This window comes from Dendrobates tinctorius, unplaced genomic scaffold, assembly GCF_039654945.1.
Source record: "Dendrobates tinctorius isolate UK_male_01 unplaced genomic scaffold, ASM3965494v1 ptg000028l, whole genome shotgun sequence".
Classification (NCBI taxonomy): domain Eukaryota; kingdom Metazoa; phylum Chordata; class Amphibia; order Anura; family Dendrobatidae; genus Dendrobates; species Dendrobates tinctorius.
In genome coordinates this window covers 17,161,642-17,184,562 of record NW_027361696.1, presented here as the reverse complement: position 1 = coordinate 17,184,562, position 22,921 = coordinate 17,161,642, and positions in this window count along the sequence as shown.

Genomic DNA, 22,921 nt, shown 5'->3' with positions numbered 1-22,921 from the left:
GTTTTACCATGTTGTGTAACAGAAGGGAAAAAAATTCCAAGTGCGGTGAAATTGTAAAAAAAGTGCAATCCCTCACTTGTTTTTTGTTTGGCTTGTTTTACTAGGTTCACTAAGTGATAAAACTGACCTGCCATTATGATTCTCCAGGTCATTACGAGTTCATAGACACCAAACATGCCTGGGTTCTTTTTTAGCAGATCAGCTGTCATGTCACAGAAAAGGTGCAGGCTCATCGCCGGATCCCACACAGAACAGGGAGAGGCGTCCAATAACAGACTGTGTCCGTCATTGGATGTTAAGGGGTTAAAAAGCCAACAGTCGACCTAACCGCTATGTCTAGCTATCGCCCAATATCGCTGCTCCCATTCGCTTCCAAACTCTTGGAGCAGCACGTCCACGCTGAACTTTCCTCCCATCTCTCATCTAACTTGCTCTTTGACAACCTTCAATCTTGCTTCCGTCCCCATCATTCAACTGAGACTGCACTGACCAAAATTACTAACGACCTACTTACAGCCAAAGCTAGCGAACAATAGTCCATACTCCTCCTTATAGACCTGTCCTCTGCTTTCAACACAGTTGACCACTGCCTCCTCTCATCCTTTGGCATCAAAGACCTCCCCCTATCCTGGATCTCCTCATACCTTTCCAACTGCACATTAAGCGTCTCCCACTCCGACACTACCTCCTCATCCCACCCTCTCTCTGTTGGAGTCCCCCAAGACTCTGTTCTAGGTCCATTACTCTTCTCAATCTATACATGGATTCCAGTGCCACCTTTATGCTGGTGACACTCAGATCTAACTCTCTGGCCCAGACTTCACCTCTCTGCTGTCCAAAATCCCGGAGTGTCTATCAGTCATATCCTCCTTCTTCTCCTCTCGCTTCCTCAAACTCAATATGGACAAATCTGAACTCATCTTTCCTCCATCTCACACATCTTCCTTACCTGATCGATCACAATAAATGACATCATGCGTTCCCCCGTATCAGAAGTCCGCTGCCTTGGAGTAACCCTTGACTCTGCCCTGTCCTTCAAACTGCACATCCAAGCTTTTTCCCTCTCTTGTCGCCTCCAGCTCAAAAATATTTCCAGAATCTGTCCTTTCCTCAACCCTCAATCTACTAAAATGTTTGTGCATGCCCTAATCATTTCCCGCCTCGACTACTGCAACATCCTACTCTGTGTCCTCCCTGATAACACTCTCACACCTCTCCAGTCCATCCTTAACTCTGCTGCCTATTTCATCTCTCTCCTCGCTACTCCTCCACTTCTTCCCTCTGCAGATCTCTTCACTGGCTCCCATTCCCGCAGCGTATCCTGTTATGAACAGGTCACTGAGGAGGATGGCAAGAATAGGCTAGGCCACCAGGAAACCAGAAAGGTTGGTAACTTAGCGAATTGCAGACCCCTAATCCTAACAACACAACTAACAGAAGCCGTGGAGTGTACCTACGATGCCCTAGACGCCTCGACACACCTGGAGAACTAACTAGGCCTAAAGCAAGAAAGGTGAAATCTAAACTGCCCAGGAGTAGAACCCCCAAGAAATAGATAGCCTCCAAACACATATTGTCGGTGAGACAAGATGAAACACAAACGCATGGAGAAAATAGACTGAGCAAATGATGGGGCCCGAACTGACTAGATAGGATAGGAAAGGAAAGACACTGTCTGCAATCACGCAAAAACCCTAAAAAAATCCAACACGACTGATTTACAAAAAAACACTGAGGTCTCACGACCTCGCCCCCACTATATCAGCATTCTGGTATGAACTGGCAGCAAGGCAAAAGAGACTAATATAACAGCAGACTGAACAAACTGACACAAGCTGTAACATATGGAGCAGGGTCCAGCACAGCCCCCAGCAGGGAGCACACTGAACCCTCACAACAAGCAGAAAGAGGCAAAACCAGATCAGATGCAAAGGATTAGCAAATGAACAACTTAACTGAAAAATGCAGGATCAGGGCAGGAGACATCAGACCTCAGAATGCACAGGAAAACTAATCACCAGCAGGGATTGAAGGAAGCCTGCTGACTTAAATACTCCAATCAGTAACCCCAGATCTCCAATCATCATCATCAGGTGTCAGACCTCTGTTAATCTGGCCAGCTCCACTGCCCACAGTAACCACCAGAGGGAGCCCAGACTCAAAAGTAAGAGAATTCACAACAATATCCAGTTATCCAGTTCAAATTGCTAATACTGACCTACAAAGCCATCCATAACCTGTCTCATCCATATATCTCTGAACTAATCTCCCAATATCTCACCTCATGTAGTCTCCGGTCCTCCCAAGACCTCCATCTCTCCTCCACATTGATTCGCTCCTCACCTAATCATCTCCAAGACTTCTCCCGAATATCCCCCATCCTCTGGAATACTGTGCCACAACACGTCCGGCTATCAACCACATTCGGATCCTTCAGACTGAACCTGAAAACCCACCTCTTCAAGAAAGTTTACAACCTGCAATGACCCCGCTGCCTCCTCACCACTATCAGAGCTACCGCCTCACCAACACCGGAGATACTGCAAGCCCCCAACCTACTGTCTCTTTCCCCACCATCCTGTAGAATGTAAGCCCGCAAGTGCAGGGTCCTCTCCCCTCTGTATCAGTCTGTCATTGTTAGTTTGTTTACTGTAAGTGATAACTGTAATTTGTATGTTACCTGTTCTCATGTACAGCACCATGGAATCAATGGTGCTATATAAATAAATAATAATAATAATTTTTATTTACTTGTACCTTTTGTTTCATATTGCATCATTTTGGATTATGATGTTATAATATATTAAATGGTGGCCCGATTCTAACGCATCGGGTATTCTAGAATATGTATGTAGTTTATTTATGAAGTTTTAATAATAATGCAATAATGCACCCCCCCAATCCTGATATGCATGGTCCTCTCACCCCCCAATCCTGGTATGCATGATCCCCTAACCCCCCTTTCCTGGTAAGCATGGTACCCCTCATCCCTATCCTGGTATGCATGGTCCTGTCATGATCCATGCTGGATCATGACAGATAAAAAGCACTAGTAACCTTTTTTTTTCCTTAAGCTGGGTGCTTAATGATAAGTTTTGCCCCTGGTGGCCGTTAGGGTCATTGCACTTGATGTTTTCTTTGCTTTGCCTTTTGCCCCCGGTGGTCAGTGGGGTTATAGCAGCTTTTGCCCCTGATCATTTGACCATCCCCTTTTCCTATATAGGGTCACATGGTCTATGAGCAGGTGTTGGTGATATTGCTCTTTTCCAACCAAGTCTGGTGGAGAATGGAACTACAAAAAAGAGTTCCTGGCAGCTCAGGGGAGCTCTGGTATATAGTTTCTGGTGGAAGCTGAACTCAGGTTTGGAGCTTCAGGGGAAAGCTACATTCTGGTGGTGGACTCTGTTGCGGGGAGCAATAGCGACAGAGCAAAGCTAAGTGGTGTTTCCCTGTTTGTATTTTTCCCTGGTATGTATTAGTACAGCGGTGGGGCCAGTGCCTACACCACCCAGCTCCCTAGCAAGGGATAGGTGTAGGGTGTGCTAGGGTGACAGGTATCCTGATCGGTGCCCGGTGCGGAACTGGCCTAAGGAACGTTAGGAGTGTTAGTGACACTGACTCAGGGGAGTGCAGGAGGTCTCCACGTCCCCGTTCCCTATCGCAGGGCCCACCGTTGTAACTGTTTCCCCTTCCCCCTTGTCTTGTTGTTTTAGTTACCGGCCTGCGGGTCATGTCACACAGGACAGTTACACGTGCCGTGTCTTGTTGTTTTAGTTACCGACCTGCAGGTCGTGTCACACAGGACGGGTCCACGTGACAGGTCCCCTCACCCCCCAATCCTGATATGCATGTCCCCCTCACTCCCCAATCCTGGTAAGCATGGTCCCCTCACCCTCCAATCCTGGAATGCATGGTCCTCTCACCTCCAATCCTGGTATGTATGGTCCTCTCACCCCTCTTTCCTTGTAAGCACGGTCCCCTCACCCCCCTTTCCTGGTATTCATGGTCCCCCTCACCCCCCTTTCCTGGTATGCATGGTCCTGTCACCCCCCTTTCCTGGTATGCATGGTCCCCTCACCTCCCTTTCCTGGTATGCATGGTCCTGTCACCCCCCTTTCCTGGTATGCATGGTCCCCTCACCCCCCTTTCCTGGTATGCATGGTCCCGTCACCCCCCTTCCCTGGTATGCATGGTCCCCCTCACCCCCCTTTCCTGGTATGCATGGTCCCCTCACCCGCCTTTCCTGGTATGCATGGTCCCCTCACCCCCCTTTCCTGGAATGCATGGTCCCCCTCACCTCCCTTTCCTGTTATGCATGGTCCCCTAACCTCCCTTTCCTGGTATACATGGTTACCCTTATCCCCCTATCCTGGTATGCATGGTCACCCTCACCCCCCTATCCTGGTATGCATGGTCCCGTTCCCCCCCCATTGCTGGTATGCATGGTCCCCCTCCCCCCCATTCCTGGTATGCATGGTCCCCTCACCCCCCCTATCCTGGTATGCATGGTCGCCCTCACCCCCCTTTCCTGGTATGCATGGTCTCTGTTAAAATAAAAAATAGTTATATACTCACCTTCTGACGGCCCGCGATCTCCACTCCATGCGCGGTCTCGTGGTCCCAGTAATGCTTTGCGCGAAACACGGCTGATGACGTCGCGCTCTCACGAGAGGAGCATCATCTCCGGTCTAAGGCGCAAGGTATTACTGGGACCGTGAGGCTGGGGGCATGGAGTGGAGATCGCGGGCCGTCGGAAGGTGAGTATAACCTTTTTTTATTTTAATTCTATTTTTTACAGATGCGCTGCGCCCGATTGAGCTCTGCGCCCGACTGCGCCAATCGGCGGTAGGCGTAGCTTACGTTACAAACAGCTGCGCCTGTTGCTGATCGGCACCAATCAGCGATCCGCGATTTCGGTTACAGACAGACAGACAAGATAAGACGATTATACTGTATATATAAATGATGTATTGATTCTGTGGTACACTCATTCCCCCTCCTATTCAGTATTTTGTATATATAATAAATTTTATTTTTTCCTATCTTTCTATAATTTTATGGTGTTATATTTTTGTTGTAATAATACAATTTCAATATTTTAATATGTAGATGGTCTTTGCCTGATTTTTGAACAATTTTTTTGCTTGGGTAATTAGTCCGATTTGTTTGTAGGTATTCAATTATTTATTTTTGTATTTTGGTATTTCCGTCTATTTAGTTTTATATACCGGGTCGCATAGTCTATGACCAATAGGATGTACTGATGGCCCCATGCAGGCTTGAGGGGAACTACTAGGTCCATGGCAATCTTCTCAAAGGGGACCTCTATCACAGGTAACTGGACTAAGGGACTTAAGAAGTGAGAAATGGAAGCGGCTATCAGACAAGTGGGGCAGCACCTACAAAAGTTTAGGATCTCTCAGTAACATCCTGGCCAATAGATCTTCCGCACTACTCTGTCCTTAGTTTTCTCTCCCTCCAGATATACCCCCAAAGCATTCGAATGGGCCATGTCTAAGACCCTCCGCCCAGAGGTGTATCTAGGCTTTCTGGCACCCAGGGCAAGAATTCGGTTTGGCACCCCCCCCCCAAATCACACATGCGATTTTCACACTTAATCTAACGAGCTGCTCTTCCTAATTCCTAATGCTCTCAATGTTCAGTGAAAACCTGAGAGAAGCAGGAAGAGAAGGTCGTTGTCACAGGACCATACCTATGAAAATTGCATATGAGTGAAGTGTCTATGTGATGACTACTGGAACCTGCAGAGCTGAATTCTGACATTGCAGGCTTCTGAATTCTCACAACGAATGCAATGCACACTCGGTGCCAAGAGTGCACGGTCATGTCAGCACAAGCATGTTACTTATATACTTCTGGCCACATTCCGGCTAGAGGTGCCTGGCCTCGCTCCATTCATTTTCATTGAGTGAGGCCACACATGTCTAGTCAGCATGTGACCGCATGTATGTAAATTACCGGCACGAGAGAATCCTGACAGTGTTCAGTGAGCACTGTGAGAATTCAGGAGTCTGCAGTCACATAGAATGACTGCAGACTCAGCACAAACCTGGACAACCCCTTTAATGTTCCTAACATAAATAAAAACATGAGAATAAGTCAGTTTCACAATTATTATTTACATCCAGGTACCTTATCGATGATGTCATCTCTGGAGTCGCTCTTCTTCTTTTCTTCTTCTTGTCCAGACCCCATGATGAGTTTTCTCATCGACATCTAGTCTCTGCAGACTTCTATCTTCTCCAGTCTTCTGCAGCAAATCTCCACACAATGCCCTTAAAGATAGAAGTGTATTTATAATGTTCCTAAATAAAAATATCTGCAATATACTGATGCCTCACACTATTGCCCTCCCTCCTCATACTGTCTCCTCTAAAATCCCACCTGTTCACCATACTGTCTCCTCATATATTTACCCCCTCACTCTCTATACTGTCTGCTCACACATTCCCCTGACTCCCCATACTGTGTCTGCACACATCCCATCACCCTCACTCCCTATACTGTGTCCACCTACATTTGTCCCATCGCTACTCATACTGTGTCCACATACATCTACCCTTTCGCTTCCCATACTGTCTGCAGCCATCCCCCCACTCACCATACTGTGTCGGCACCCATCCCCCATACTGTTTCCTCATACATACTCTTCATTTTGTACCCTCAAATCTTCCCACACACATTAAATCCCCCATCCCCACTTGAAATCCCCACACACACATGGAAATCCCCCATCCCCATGCCAAATCCCCCACACACATTAAGTACCCCCATCCCCACTCCAAATCCCCCCACACATTAAGTATCCCCTGTTGTGAGTTCATTTTCCCCTTCGTCACTGAGGTCTGGTGAACTCCCTATTCTGGTGAGGGAAGGTAGTGAGCTTGATTATCAGGCACCTGAGCCTAATGATGATGATTGGCTGAGTGGAGTCACGGACTGGATATAAGGCTGCCGACGCCCTTCTGCCCTGCGGGTGATTTCTCTGTGGACTTCTAGGACACCAGTCTGATTGCTGCTCCTCTAAAGATAAGTTTTCTGTTTGCCTTTTTGCATTTGTGTTTTGTTTTTGTTTGCCTTGCTTTTCTGGTTTCTGCCATTCCCTGCTGGGTGAGCTGAATCTCCTTTTGCCGGTTGCTCTGTCTTCAGAATATTCCTGAGTACTGACATAGTCTTTTTGAAGCCTAGCGTCTTCAGGGCCTTTTTCACTATCAGTCTGTTGGCTCTTATTTTCATAGGGTTTTTCACGGATTGCAGACAGCAGCCTTCCTGTCCTTTCCTATCTAGTTAGCTTGGGCCCCATCTTTGCTCAGTCTATCTTTCTGTCTGTGTTAGTGTTCTTTCTTCTTGCTTCACCGTCATTATATGTTGGGGGCTGCCTTTTGCTTAGGGGTCTGCAATCCGATAGCTGCCAACTTCTCTGGTTTTCTGGACTTAGCTAGCATTTCTGTTTTTGCCTCCTACGGTGACTCATTCATAACAATCCCCCATCTCCACTCCAAATCTCCCCGCACAATAGCCCCCCATCCACACTCCAAATCTCCCCACACAATAACCCCCATCTCCACTCCAAATCTCCCCACACAAATAACCCTCATCCCCACTGCAAATCTCCCCACACATTAAGTATTCCCCATCCCCACTCCAAATCCCCCCACACATTAAGTATCCCCCATTCCCACTCCAAATCTCCCCACACAAATAACCCCCATCCCCACTCCAAATCTCCCCACACATTAAGTATCCCCCATCCCTACTCCAAATCTCCCCACACATTAAATAACCCCCATCCCCACTCCAAATGCCCCCACACATCAAGTACCCCCCACCCCAACTCCAAATCCCCCACACATAAAGTACCCCCATCCCCACTCCAAATCCCCCCACACATTAAATTACACCCCCCACTCCAAATCCCCCCCACACATTATGTACCCCCCACTCCAAATCCCCCCACACATTATGTACCCCCCATTCCAAATCCCCCGACACTCCAAATCCCCCCACACATTATGTACCCCACACTCCAAATCCCCCCACACTCCAAATCCTCCACATATTATGTACCTCCCACTACAAATCCCCCACACTCCAAATCCCCCCACACATTATATTCCCCCACTCTAAATCCCCCCACATTCCAAATCCCCCCACACATTATGTACCCCCCACTCCAAATCCCCCCACACATTATGTACCCCCCACTCCAAATCCCCCCACACCTTATGTACCCCCACCACTCCAAATCCCCCGACACTCCAAATCCCCCCACACATTATGTACCCCACACTCCAAATCCCCCCACACTCCAAATCCTCCACATATTATGTACCTCCCACTACAAATCCCCCACACTCCAAATCCCCCCACACATTATATTCCCCCACTCTAAATCCCCCCACATTCCAAATCCCCCCACACATTATGTACCCCCCACTCCAAATCCCCCCACACATTATGTACCCCCCACTCCAAATCCCCCCACACCTTATGTACCCCCACCACTCCAAATCCCCCCACACATTATGTACCCCCCATCTCTCATCCTCGGTTGTTTCTTCAGCTCCAGAGTGGAGCACTGACTTACTACCAGTGTTCGCCCTTCTGGATGCCGGCGAGTGACGTCAGCAGCATGATCACATGACCTGATCACGCTGCTGGCGTCGCTCTGACCCGACAGTCAGAGCTTCAATTGTACTGGCGTCTGTACAGACGCCAGTACAATTGATCCCTGGGAGCTGGCGCACGGCAGCTTCTCTGTGCCAGCTGTCAGTTTGACAACCGACACAGAGAACGGCTGACTCCCAGGGGGCGGCAGAATGCAGCCACCGGGGGAGACAATGCGGACCGCCACAATAGGTGGCCCGACTGCGCCCCCCCGCTGGCTGTGCCCAGGGCACATGCCTCGACTGCCCCCCCTAGATACGCCTCTGGCTCCGCTGGTAGGGTCCTGGAACTAACAGCTGCTCCACTATCTCACATCCCCTTTGTTTGATCACCCAATACAATAAAATCACCATAGACATCAAAGTGAGGGAACCTGGTGGCAGCCCCCAGCTCTTGAGCAACCTCATTACATACAGTAACATTATCAAATGCCCCCTTTAACCCCTTTCTGCCATTAAACGTATTATTCCGTCCATGTGACCTGTGACTTAATTTCCATGGACGGAATAGTACATCATATGCGATCAGCTGCGCTCACGGGGGACCGCAGCTGATCGCAGCCGGATGTCAGCTGATTATCACAGCTGACACCCAGCACTAAGTGCCAGGAGCGGTCAAGGACCGCTCCCGACACTTTAACCCCCGGAACACTGTGATCAAACATGATTGCAGCATTCTGGGAGCAGGCAGAGGGTCTGTCAGCTGCGACGGCCCCTCTGCCTCTGGATTGGAAACCCTGCGGCATGTCGCGGGGTCCCATTCGCTGCCATGGAGACTCAATGTTGTCACGACATCCGGGTCTCCACTGCTGAGAGACTTCCTGTTATGCTCAGTGATGACCAGGAAGTCTCTCAGGTCAGTGTGCAACTCCATGCAGCGCTGACAGCTTCTATAGCATGCAGATCTGCATGTTATAGTAGCGATCAGCCTGCACAAAATGAGTGTCCCATAGTGGGACACAGTGTAAAAGTAAGAATTAAATTAAAAAAAACATATATAATTGTAAAAATATTTTAAAAAATAGTAATAAAAAATCAACATTTATTCAATGTAACATCGGCGGCCGTGCCTGCCGATATTCCATCAGTGGCGGCACCCGCTGCAGCCCCGTCTCACCTACGCTTCTCCACCCGGGCGCTCTCCCGTCTTCCCTCCCGTTCTGCTGCGGTCCTGTGCGCCACCTTTAGGCCGCGGGCGCGCGCCCGACCGCTCTCTTCACTTGGTGGGGGGCGTCGCTGAGGGGCAGGGCCTTGGTGATCCACTTCCGGGTATAAGGTATTTCAGGCGTCTTCCTTAAGGGGAAGACGCCTGGTAATTGTGTGGTGCTCCTGCACTGTTCTGGCCGCTATAGTACTACTATAGTTCTCTAGTCTTGTCTTTTCCTTGGTTCCTGTCAGCCTTGTCTCAGTCTCCGTTCCGTTTCCGTCCCTCCTGTCTGCCTTCACCTAGTCCTGTCCGTGCTACCTCCTGTCTATCGTGTGGTGTCCTAGCCCCTTGCCTAGTTCTTGTTTTGCTGGTTCCCTGTCCTCAGCCCGTCCGTTGCTATTCCTGTCCCTGGGGCTTCCATGTCTGCCTTCCCTCGCCTTCTGTGCCTCTCTCCTGCTGCTCCTTTTGGTATCCTTCTTCCTCCAGTACCCCCTGCTCAGGTACCCTAGACTCTGTCCTGCATTCCACTCCGCCTGCATCCTTACTTGTCCTTCGAGCCGTCCCTCTTGGTTACAGCTGTCGCGGTTCTGACCCCTGCGGTCCTGTCCCTAACGATCCCTGTATAGGGGGTTGGTTATCACCTGGCGTGCTCGGCCCAGGGGCTCCAGATCCACGATCCAGAGGGTCCACTCCTGGACGTTGTCCGCTCCTGATCGTCACATTGAATCAATAAATAAATATTTAAATAAAAAAATCTACACAATAAAAGTACACATATTTAGTATCGCCACGTCCGTAATGACCCGCCCTATAAAACTTTCCCACTAGTTAACCCCTTTAGTGAACACCATAAAAAAGGCAAAAAAAATGCTTTATCATTATCAATGCTTTATCAAAAAGTGGAATAAGACGCGATCAAAAAGACGGATATAAATAAACGTGGTACCGCTGAAAACATCATCTTGTCCCGCAAAAAAACAAGCCGCCATACAGCATCATCAGCGAAAAAATAAAAAAGTTATAGCTCTCAAAATAAAGCGATACAAAAATAATAATTTTTTATATAAAATAGTTTTTTATTTTATAAAAGCGCCAAAACATAAAAAAATTTAAATGAGGTATCGCTGTAATCGTACTGACCTGAAGAATAAAACTGCTTTATTCATTTTACCATACGCGGAATAGTGTAAAGGCCCCCCCCAAAGAAATTCATGAAATGCTGGTTTTTGTTCATTCTACCTCACAAAAATCAGAATAAAAAGCGATCAAAAAATGTCACGTGCCCGAAAAAGGTACCAATAAAAATGTCAACTCGTCCCAAAGAAAACAAGACCTTACATGACTTTGTGGGCCAAAATATGGAAAAATTATAGCTCTCAAAATGTGGTGATGCAAATACTATTTTTTGCAATAAAAAGCGTCTTTTAGTGTGACAGCTGCCAAACATAAAACCCCGCTATAAATAGTAAATAAACCCCCCCTTTATCACCCCCTTAGGGAAAAATAATAAAATAAAAAAAAGTGTTTATTTCCATTTTCCCGTTAGGGCTAGGGTTAGGTTTGGGACTAAAGTTAGGGTTAGGGTTGGGGCTAAAGTTAGGGTTATGGGTGGGGCTAAAGTTAGGGTTAGGGTTGGGGCTAAAGTTAGGGTTGTGGCTAAAGTTAGGTTTACGGTTGGGATTATGGTTAGGGTTGGGATTAAGGTTAGGGGTGTGTTAGGTTTGTGGTTAGGGTTATGGTCAGGGTTAGGGTTAGGGGTGTATTGGGGTTATGGTAGGAATTTGAATTGGGGGGTTAGGCACATCAGGGGCTCTCCAAATGTGACATGGCATCTGATCTCATTTCCAGCTAATGTTGCATTGAAAAGTCAAATGGCGCTCCTTCCCTTCTGAGCTCTGCCATGCGCCCAAACAGTGGTTTACCCCCACATATAGGGTATCAGCATATTCAGGACAAATTGCACAACAACTTTTAGGGTCCAGTTTCTCCTGTTACCCTTGGGTAAATAAAAAATTGGGGGCGAAAAGATTATTTTTGTGAAAAAAATATTTTTTATTTTTTCGTCTCTACATTATAAACTTCTGTGAAGCACTTGGGGTTTCAAAGTGCTCACAACACATCTAGATAAGTTTCTTAGGGGGTCTACTTTCCAAAATGGTGTCACTTTTGGGGGGGTTCCTCTATTTAGGCACATCAGGGGCTCTCCAAACACAACATGGCGTCCAATCTCAATTCCAGTCAATTTTGCATTGAAAAGTCAAATGAGGGTCCTTCCCTTCCAAGCTTTGCCATGCGCCCAAACAGTGGTTTACGTGTATACAATATATGGGGTATCAGCGTACTCAGGACAAATTGTTCAACAACTTTTGGGGTCCAATTTCTCCTGTTACCCTTGGTGAAATAAAGCAAATTGGATCTGAAGTAAATTTTTTGTGAAAAAGTTAAATGTTCTTTTTTTTTTTTTAATCATTCAAATAATTCCTGTGAAGCACCTGAAGGATTAATAAACTTCTTGAATGTGGTTTTGAGCACCTTCAGGGTGCATTTTTAGAATGGTGTCACTTTTGGGTATTTTCTATCATATATACCCCTCAAAGTGACTTCAAATGTGATGTGGTCCCTAAAAAAAAGGAGAAATTGCTGGTCAACTTTTAACCCTTATAACTTCCTAACAAAAAAAATTTGGGTTCCAAAATTGTGCTGATGTAAAGTAGATTGTGGGATATTTTATTTATTAACTATTTTCTGTGGAATATTTCTCTGTTTTAAGGGCATGAAATTTCAAAGTTGAAAAATTGCGAAATTTTCGCCAAATTTCCGTTTTTTTCACAAATAAATGCAAGTCATATCAAAGAAATTTTACCACTAACGTGAAGTACAATATGTCACGAGAAAACAATGTCAGAATCACCGGGATCCATGGAAGCGTTCCAGAGTTATTACCTCATAAAGGGACAGTGGTCAGAATTGAAAAAATTGGCCTGGTCATTAACATGCAAACCACTCTTGGGGGTAAAAGGGTTAAGGTAAAATCTCTAAATTGAATAGTCCCAAAGTTGTTTTCAGACACTTCTAACTCAGGGAAGTTGGGCTCCTCTATCAGCGACTCGTCCCTTCTCCAGCGAGGACACATAGGGAAAACCCCTCCATATTTGTTTTTGATGGAGTCTCTCCCAGAGGGACCTCGCTTTTTGTCCGGAACACTCTGTGTAGCTCCCCTATTGCCACAAGTTCCAAGATAATGAAAAACCCACCCCAGTATGACAGGATGTATCAAGTCTTTTATACCCCAACCTTATGGGACTTAGTACTAGTCTGTTCCCATGGTCACTCCAACCACACCACAAGGCAGTCCTTGGCGTCTCCGTGTATGCAGCGGACGCCCACAAGCTTATTAGGGATCAGCTGGTGGGGCAGTGTAGCACTGATTAAGGTCACTAGACTTCCAGAGTCCAAAAGTCCAAGAACCAGAGTTCCATTTTCTGCGTTAGTGCCTCCTGTTACTGTCGCTGCTGCTGTTGGAGTTACTGTGCCAACAGTTTATCGGTTCATGTTGCGCCATTTGCAGCTGTTGACTGGCCATCTGTTTTTGCTGTTGGACCTGGACCAGATACTTGATATCCTCCTTCATGATGCCGATGTCTCATGCTGGATGGCGGATTTTACTCAGGACATGCAGCTTGTCCACAGCCGCTATTATTGTTCCTGTTTCCCTGCCCATGAACCTCGGCCTATACCATGGCTGTACCTGATCTAGTTTTCCCTTAGGCTCTGTTCACTCGTTGCATTTTTTTTTCAGCATTTTTTTAATGAAAATTTTCAGCTGCGTTTTACAGTGCCAGCAAAGTCTATGAGATTTCAGAAAATCTCAATCACACAGCTTGTTTTTTTCCCCTCAGTATTTTGTGCTATACCTTGGTTTTTTCCAAATGCAGCATGTCACTTCTTTCAACTTTTTTGACCCATTGAAAGCAATGGGTAGGGCAAAACCACCGAAAAAACGCAGATATTGGGTTTTGATGCGTTTTTGGTACCAAACCGGATGAAGTAGAATCAGATTTTTTATTCACACAATAGAACATCACAATTGTCATGGTGAATTTGTTTTCAAATTCTCACTGCCAGCTGTGTGAAAAAATGCTACAAAAAACGCTGAATTAACATGCTGCAGATTTTCAAAAATGCCGCAGAGCTAAAATTGTCATCAGGAAAGAGAAAGTTGTGTGTGCATAACATAACGGAAATCTCATAGCTTCAGTAAAACGTGGCTTTTTTGTTCAGAAAAAAAGCTGCAAAAACGTCACTTGTGAGCATAGCCTAAACCCCTTAGTGACTGAGCCAATTTGGTACTTAATGACCAAGCCAATTTTTTCAATTCTGACCACTATCACTTTATGAGGTTAAAGCTCTGGAACGCTTCAACGTATCCCAATGATTCTGAAATAGTCTTTTGGTGACATATTGTACTTAATGTTAGTGGTAACATTTCTTCAATATGACTTGTGTTTATTTATGAAAAAAAATACAGAAATTTGGGAAAAATTTTGAAAATTTTGCAATTTTCAAACAATTTTTGTGCCCTTAAATCAGAGACATATCGCACAAAATAGTTAATAAATAACATTTTCCACATGTCTACTTTATATCGGCACAATTTTGGAAACATAATTTTTTTGTTAGGACGTTATAAGGGTTAAAAGTTGACCAGCGATTTCTCATTTTTCCAACAAAATTTACAAAACCATTTTTTGGGGGACCACCTCACATTTGAAGTGAGTTTGGGGGGTCAATATGACAGAAAGTACCCAAAAGTGACACCATTTTAAAAACTGCACCCCTCAACGTGCAGAAAACCACATTTAAGAAGTTTATTAACCCTTCAGGTGCTTCACGAGAACTAAAGCAGTGTGGAAGGAAAAATGTAACATTTTACTTTTTTCATAAAAAAATTACTTTTGAACCATACTTTTTTATTTTCACAAGGGTATCAGGAGAAAATGGACCACAACATTTGTTGTGAAATTTCTCCTGAGTACGCCGATACCCCATATGTGGGGGAACGTCACTGTTTGGGAGCATGGCAGGGCTCAGAAGGGAGGGAGCATCATTTGACTTTATAAACGCAAAATTGGCTGAAATCAGGTGCTATGACGCATTTGGAGACCCCCTCATGTACCTAAACAGTGGAAATTCCTCCAGCCTATCTCCAACCCTAACACAGCCCTAACCCCAACACACACCTAACCCTAATCCCAACCCTAACCATAACCCTAACCACAACCCTAACCCTAACACTACAACACTAACCCTATCCCAACCCTATCCCTAGTCCCAACACTAGCCCAACCCTAAGGGCTCATACTCACTTGCGAGAAATAGGGACGAGTGCAATCTGATAAAAAATTGGATTGCACTTGGACCAATATTATTCAATGAGTGACACCTCATCTGTGATTTTTTTCTCAGCTGAAATCGGACTGAGAGAAAAATCCATGCGAGAGCTGTCCGATTTTTACACACCAGTGTCTTTTGAAAAGCCGGCAATTCATGTCCGGCTACTGTAAAAGCACACTGACAGCTCACAAGACAATAGATACTGTATATACACATAGAATGTATATATATATATTGTGAGGTAGCGCTGTCATTTAAGTAGGGGATCACTCGCTTGGCAGCCACAAAATCAGATCCGGCACAGATTTTCCATAAACCAGTATAGTCCATGCGGTTTATTAAACATCATAAACCATGACCAGCAATATATAAGCGGCATAGCATCCATGACAGAGCCTCACTCTGTTAGCAATGTCCAATACGCAAGCTTTCAGCCTCACAGTTATATCTCACCCCGTCAGGGTTCTCTCATGGCTGCTTCTCCATACTGCAAACATTCATTCCCTCCAGGGAACTCTCAGGTACTTGCAGCCATTACTCACAGCGTCCACACGTGCTGTCAGGCAGGAAGCCCCATCTCAGCGGGACCTTCCACACTGGACCATCCGGGTTCAAACATTCACCACCTGTGACCTACCCTGACCACATTATATAGTTCATAGCCACACCCACCGGGTCACATGACTCTGACCTCATCACAGGTCCTTCAAGCATTTACACACTCTTTCCAACTGCTTTAAACACACCTCCTGGGTGGGTTTGTAGGTAACCAGGCCCACCCATCTCTCTAGTTACCTGGAGACTTCTCTCTTACACATTTAAACAACACCTCAGCAATATCATTGCTGAAAAACACATAAGTCTCCATCCCAAAGCCACCCACTTTGGGATACATAATGACCATTCCATATTCTGCCATTCATCCTTTCTCTTGGGACATCCACACAGCGCCCCCTAGTGGACGCAGTGGTTACTACACCACATACCTCCCCCCTCTGTTCAAACTTGTGGGGTTGAACACACAACCTTACATCAGGCTCTCGAGACCGGGCACTCATTACACCTTGCACCACAGGTCGAGAGAACCGTCTCCATCTATCATACGGCCTCATCTCTACGTTAGGTCTCCCCCGCCCCCAGCGGTCAGAATATCGGCCCTGATCTTTGGCCCTCCACTTACAGTCTGTCTGCGTCATCAGATACTGTCTAGTCACCACATTCCTCTCCCTGTTTGTTCCGTTCCGCGACCAGCTCCCCCGGTCGGTACGGTCATCAGTCTTAGTTGGGCCTACTGTCTGGCCTGAGTCTGACCCATTCAGCTTCTCACAGGAACTAATGTCTCTCAGCCTCGTACGGCCTGTCGAACTGCCACTTGCTGACATTCTTCGGCCACCTGCCATGTCACTACTTGGAGGAACCCTTCGGGTCCTTACATCTTGGGTTGGAGGCGGCCGCCACTTGGTGTTCCGAAACTCTTTATTGATTCGCCGACGGTCCAGCCTCAACTGCTCAATCTCTTGCAGGTACCCCACTGGATACTCCAAGAGCATTCGAAAGTTTCTCAGGCTTTCCACGGAGCCAACCACCAGGACAGGAATCCTACCCTCTTCACTGGATACCTAGTCTTAATCATCAGGAGGGATCCTCACCCTCACCACACCGGAGCTATTTACAAGGTCTTGCATTGTCTTCCCGAATCTTCCAATGATTCTCCCAATCAGACCTTTGGGAACCGGAACTACCTCTTTCCGCAAACCCAACCGATCCATAGCCTCTCTTGCCAACTCTAGGCGTCGAGCATCTTTCATATTACTCCACCTAACCAACTGTTTGACATGAAGACACTGCAGATGCATGTTTTCAGGACAGCCACCCGCTTTGCTATGTCTTCCCTGGCTGACATTATCACCAACTGCCGAGTCTCAGGCGCCCAGTGCACCTTACACGCTTTGACTGCCTCTTTGAAAGCCTCATGCACACCTTCCTCAGCACAGGCCTCTTGCATGTCTTTTGGTGCATCAATCACAAACATGAAGGTCGTGGCCTTGCTCTCTTCCTGGCCAGGAGGCTCTGGCTTTACCACGGACACTCATTACAGTTGCCCCGACCGGGTGACTGTCATCTTCAGTTCTTAGCTCCCCAACTTCACGAGATCTCATCTCTTCATGACCGTCTGCCAAGACAGGCACCAGCAGTTCTGTTCCACCACCAGTCGGACCCGGCCGCTGTTCATCACTGTCAAAGTTCTTCTCCCGCAGAAAACCACTTACAGTTTCTTTGAGCTCCAAGACTTCTTTCTCGAGCTCCTCAACCCTGTGCTCGGCCATTTGTCTCAGGACTCTTTCTTGTTTGAGATGTCCTTCCTCTCCTTTATCAACTGTATCTCACGATCTTGTTCTCTTTTGGCCAGCACTACTACCTCTTTAATCATATTGTCAAAGGGTACCACTGGGTCAGTCCCGTCAGCCGAGTGAACCATCCCATTACCGTTTAACCGTGTTTTTACCCCAGAGGTCTCATCTCCCAGCCCACCATCCGTCATATCACGAGACGTCAAGTCCATAAGGTGGGCAGATGTACTTCTTCTTCCGGTCAGTTCTACCTCTGACCTGTTCACATCAGGAGCCGTCACTGTCTCAGTTTCTGCTGGCCCCACAGTCGAAACGTCTCCATCGTCCGACCATACGTCATCTGTGGCACCCCTGAGGCTCAGTCGCCACAGAGGTACTGCACCTCCTCCTGAGGTGTGGTGCCCCACCATCCAGGTAAGTTGGAGGCTCCTGACCACGCTCCAACACCTGCATCCCACACAACACGGTAGTTCAGCAAAGCCACATCGGGGCTCCCTGCTTGGAGTGTAGCAGAGCACCTTTGGTGGCTCTCTGCTTGGAACACGAAACGTGCTGGGAGGCGGGTGAAGTTAGAATACATAAAAGAGCGGGAAGGGTTAGGATTTGGGGTCAGTCAGTCGGAGAGTCACTCAGAGAGGAGTGAGGAAAGGAGATCCCTGAGAGAGGGATGGAGGAAGGAGGTGCTGCAGCATATCTCAGTGACCTGGGTCTGCTGGCACGGGAAAGGAAAGAAGGAGAAAGACAATGAACCGAAACCTGATCTTCCATAAGAAGGAAAAACTAGTACGGAGTGTAGGAGAAAATGGGAACAGAGGACGTGGATTAGACGAAGAACCCTGCCTAGAAGTTCTAAGCGCAAGGCCGGGGCCCGGTCCCGGAGGTTGTATGGATACTAATGGTCCTACAGCAGACACCGGTGGAGTAGTGGGCTGTAAATGCACTACTCCCAACTAAGACTTGGGGGCACAACAGCAACATTGATAGTGAGCCGGGACTCAGGAGTAAGGAGTCCCCGAAGCAGGCTACAGCTGTCTGCCGTACAAGTAGAGTTTTTGGGAACATCTGTCAGGAGGCACTCCAGTGTAACTCAGTACTGGGAGTACTTCACACTTAAAGGCGCTATAAGAGGAGACGTTCAGGAAGGCACATGTTGGCGGAGTGTTGGAAGGGAGCATTCCATCTGGCCTGGAGGTTGATGGAGTCCCTGACCTGGAGGACACGGTACGGAGGCGGGCACCTGTGTGTGTGCTACAGACTGTGAGTAAAGCTTTGGGACTACAAGCCTGGTGTCCTCAATTGATTCTTGCGCCAACACACCCAGCACTGCTACATCGGGGTACCTGTTTCTACACCACTTGTGCCTCTCCTCTACCCCTACATGTACACTGCCCTGGGGCTACAGCTCCACCTGTGGGGAGCTTCACCATCTTGGCTGCAACACACCACCAGCCCCAGAAGATCTGCATGCAGCGTCGGCTCAACATCTCACTTGCCGAACACCACAGTTGGCGTCACAAACTATTCCATTAATTTCATTCCACCATTCAACTTCCCCTGTTAATTGGGCGCCCAGGGCCACGGACCAGGTGTTAGGAGTGGCAGAAGACTCTAAATAAAAATAAATAAAGTGCCTTCGCCACCCGGGGTCCACCGTGCGGTGGATGGAAAAACCGCTGCTAGAGAGGCAGAGCACAAGGCGGTAATGTGCACAAGGGTTAGACGGCACCCAGTGCACAAATGCAAGCTCTGTTATACTCACAGAGCTGCAGGCAAATAAGCACAAATTAAACGCTGAGTCTGTTCAGAGTCACAGATACACAGCGATACAGACGCGGTATTCGCGGTCACAGGAGTAGCCTTTAACAGCAGGACTACTCCGTCTAGACCTACCGTCAAATAAGATGCGAAGCGTCGCAACCGCAGACGCAGAGAAAGCTGCAACTGCAGCGCGGCAAAAGCTGAGCCACTGGCAAGGCGCTGCAATAACGCTGGCGCAATGCAGATGCTAAGCTGCTGAGCAATATGGAGCATATGCTGACCTGAATCATGTTCTCCGGGGGCTCAGCTACCCCCAGTAGCCGAGACCCTGGAGAGTTTCTGACACTGTGGGGAGCTATAACCTTGTTTTTCAGTGCCGTTAAAAAGTGGGGCTGAGGAATAAGTACCCTTAACTGTCAATGTAAAAGGTGTAATGGTGGTCGTTAAGAGGGTTAAGGAAATAATCCTGTCCAGGGAAACCTCAGAGATAAACAGGGTGGTCTCATGACTGATACAATGTATCAGTGCAGATAAAATGTAATAAGATAGCAGAATTGGAGACAGTGCAGGGTTGCTGGTTTGCAAACCCTCAATATTTAGGGTGTTTGGTCTTGTCTTTTAAGGGAATCTGCCATCAGGTTTTTGCTCCCCCATCTGAGAGGCAGCGATCTGTCACATACTGAGCTGCTTGCTGTAGTTTTCATAAAGTCAATGTTTTCCCTGCTGCAGATCTATTAGTTGAATGCTGAGCTCTGTATAACCCCGACCTCACCACTGATTGGCAGCTTTCTGTGTATACTGTGTATAGGCAGAAAGCTGCCAATCAGTGGTGGGATTGGGGTTATGTTGAGCTGATGAATATAGAGGATCCCTAGCAGCAGGTCCTATAGTGATAATCTCCTGCTGTTAAAATAGTGATCTTTTTTCATATAATCTGAAAGCAACCCAGAAAGTGTCACATTGCTGGAATCAGAGTCCCTGACCCTGCATTATGCTGCTCTCAGATTATGTGGCAAAATCCTGGTGACAGATTCCCTTTAAGTCATTAGAGAATGTTTCCTTTAACTAGCAGTAAGTAGAGCCCTTAAAATGGTGAGGAATTGAAGCAAAGTGTTTAAGAACGTGGCAGAACTTCTCATTATGGTGTTTCCCTTTCATACACATGGGGGGTGACATCCCCTGTATTATGCTGACTGGTCTTGAAGTGAATTGTGGCTACTCATTCCTCATTTACACACTTTGCTTCCTTTGAAGAGACCTGGAGAGACAGTAAATCAGCTCAGGTTTACGCGTCCTGTCCGGTGGGTCAGATTTATGCACACATGCATCATTATAGTAAGTGGGAGAGATACAGTCACAACACACACCCATTACCACTAACACTTGTGCGATAGGCGTGCAAAGCAGACATGTCACCCACGGCGCAGACTGTGAAGGTCATTAGTAAAGTGACACCTCTGCTATGCAGGTTATATTGGGCGATGGATGATCAGTGATCACATCACTGGTCACTATCTGACCAACACTGGAGAAGAAAAAACTATGAAAAGTATTTACTCGCTCTCACTATTAATGCAGATTTGCCACAATGAATGGTTTGCATCCTTTATGGGGGATCTCTTTACAACTCCCTGTTTTGTTTCTCACATCTTTGTTCAGCTATTATCCCTCTCCCTTTTTTGCCAAGAGCTTCTCAACAGCATTTAGAGATACATAGCAGTCACAAGACCATCAAGACCATAAGGCTATGTGCACACATTGCAGATTTGCTCTTGTAAAAATCTCCGTGGATTCTTCCTCTCTTGGCAGAAAACGCAGTTGAAAATCTGCGCGTTTTTGATGCGGGTTTTTTCATGAAGATTTGTCTGCGTTTTTGTAAGCTAAATAAAGATATATTATTTAACAAAAAAAAGGAATTGTCATTTCCTTGTCCAACCTCTTCTTTTACATTCTCCTTTGAAGACCATAATATCATTACATACCATGTTCAAATATAATGTTTACACACAAAACAAATATAAGTGAATATAATATTGTGGTGTAGTAACCACTGTGTCCGCTAGGGGGTGCTGTGTGGATGTCCCAGGAGAAAGGATGAATGGCAGAATACTGAATGGCCATTACGTATCTCAAAGTGGGTGGCTTTGAGAAGGAGACTTATGTGTTGATCAGCAGTGATACTGCTGAGGTGCTGCTTTAATGTGACAAGAAGAAGTCTCCAGGTAACTAGGGAGATGGGTGGACCAGTTACCTACAAACCCACCCAGGGGGTGAGTTTAAAGAACACTGTTGTAAGGAGTGTGTAAGTGCTTGAAGGACCTGTGATGAGGTCAGAGTCATGTGACCCGGTGGGCGTGGCTATGAACCATATAATGTGGCCAGGGTAGGTCACATGTGGTGAATGCTGGGACCTGATTGGTCCAGTGTGGAAGGTCCCGCTGAGATGGAGCTTCCTGGCTAACAGCCTGTGAAGTGGCTGTGGTGAATGGCTGCACGTGTCTGAGAGTTCCCAGTGGAGGGAATGAACGTCTGTAGTAAGCTGAAGCAGCCATGAGGAGACCCGGACGTGGGTGAGATAAATGAGGCTAAGAGAGCCTGTATGCTGGACATTGTACAACCTGTGTGAACACAGGGTTTACAGAGTGAAGTGTTGTGAGTTCATTTTTCCCTTCACCATTGAGGTCTGATGAACTCCCTCCTCTGGTGAAGGAAGGTAGTGAGGCTGATTACCAAACACCTGGGCAGCTAGATGATGACTGGGTGGCTGGAATTGAGGACTGAATATAAGGCAGCCGACGCCCTTCTGCCTTGCTGGTGATCCTGCTGGATTCTTGGAGACCAGTCTGATTCCTGCTTCTCAAAGCTAAGTTTTTCTGCTCTGCTTTGTACACTTCAGTTTTGTTTTTGTTTTGCCTTGTTTTTTGGGAGTTCTGCCATCCCCGGCCGGGGGTGAGCTGAATTCCATTTTTGTCTCTGATCTGTTGATCTTTTGCTCTGTCTTCAGAATATACCTGAGTGCTGATATAGTCTTTTGAAGCCTAGCGACTTCAGGGCCTGTTTTTCCTATCAGTCGGTTGGCACATTTTGGATAGGGTTTTTGCGGATGGCAGACAGCAGCTTACCTATCCTGTCCTATTTAGTTAGCTTGGGCCCCATCATTTGCTCAACCTATCTTTCTATCTGTGTTAGTGTTTTCATCTTGCATCACCGTCATTATATGTTGGGGGCTGCCTATTGCTTTGGGGTCTGCTCTGGGGCAGTTTAGTTTTTCCCCTTTCTGTCTTTAGGCTATGTAGTTCTCCGGCTGTGATCGAGGGGTCTAGGGCACCGTAGGAACCCCCACGGCTACTGCTAGTTGTTGTGGATAGGTTCAGGGGTCTGCAATCCGATAGCTGCCAACCTCTCTGTTTTTTTCTGGACTTAGCTAGTATTTTGTTTTTTTCCTCCTTCGGTGACTCATCATAACAGTGAAGCTATAATGGACGCTCTGCTGTTTATATGCTGTTGCATATTGCTTTGGTTTATGATGATGAATAAACCTCATGGACTATACTGCTTTATGAAAACCCGTGCTGAATCTGGTT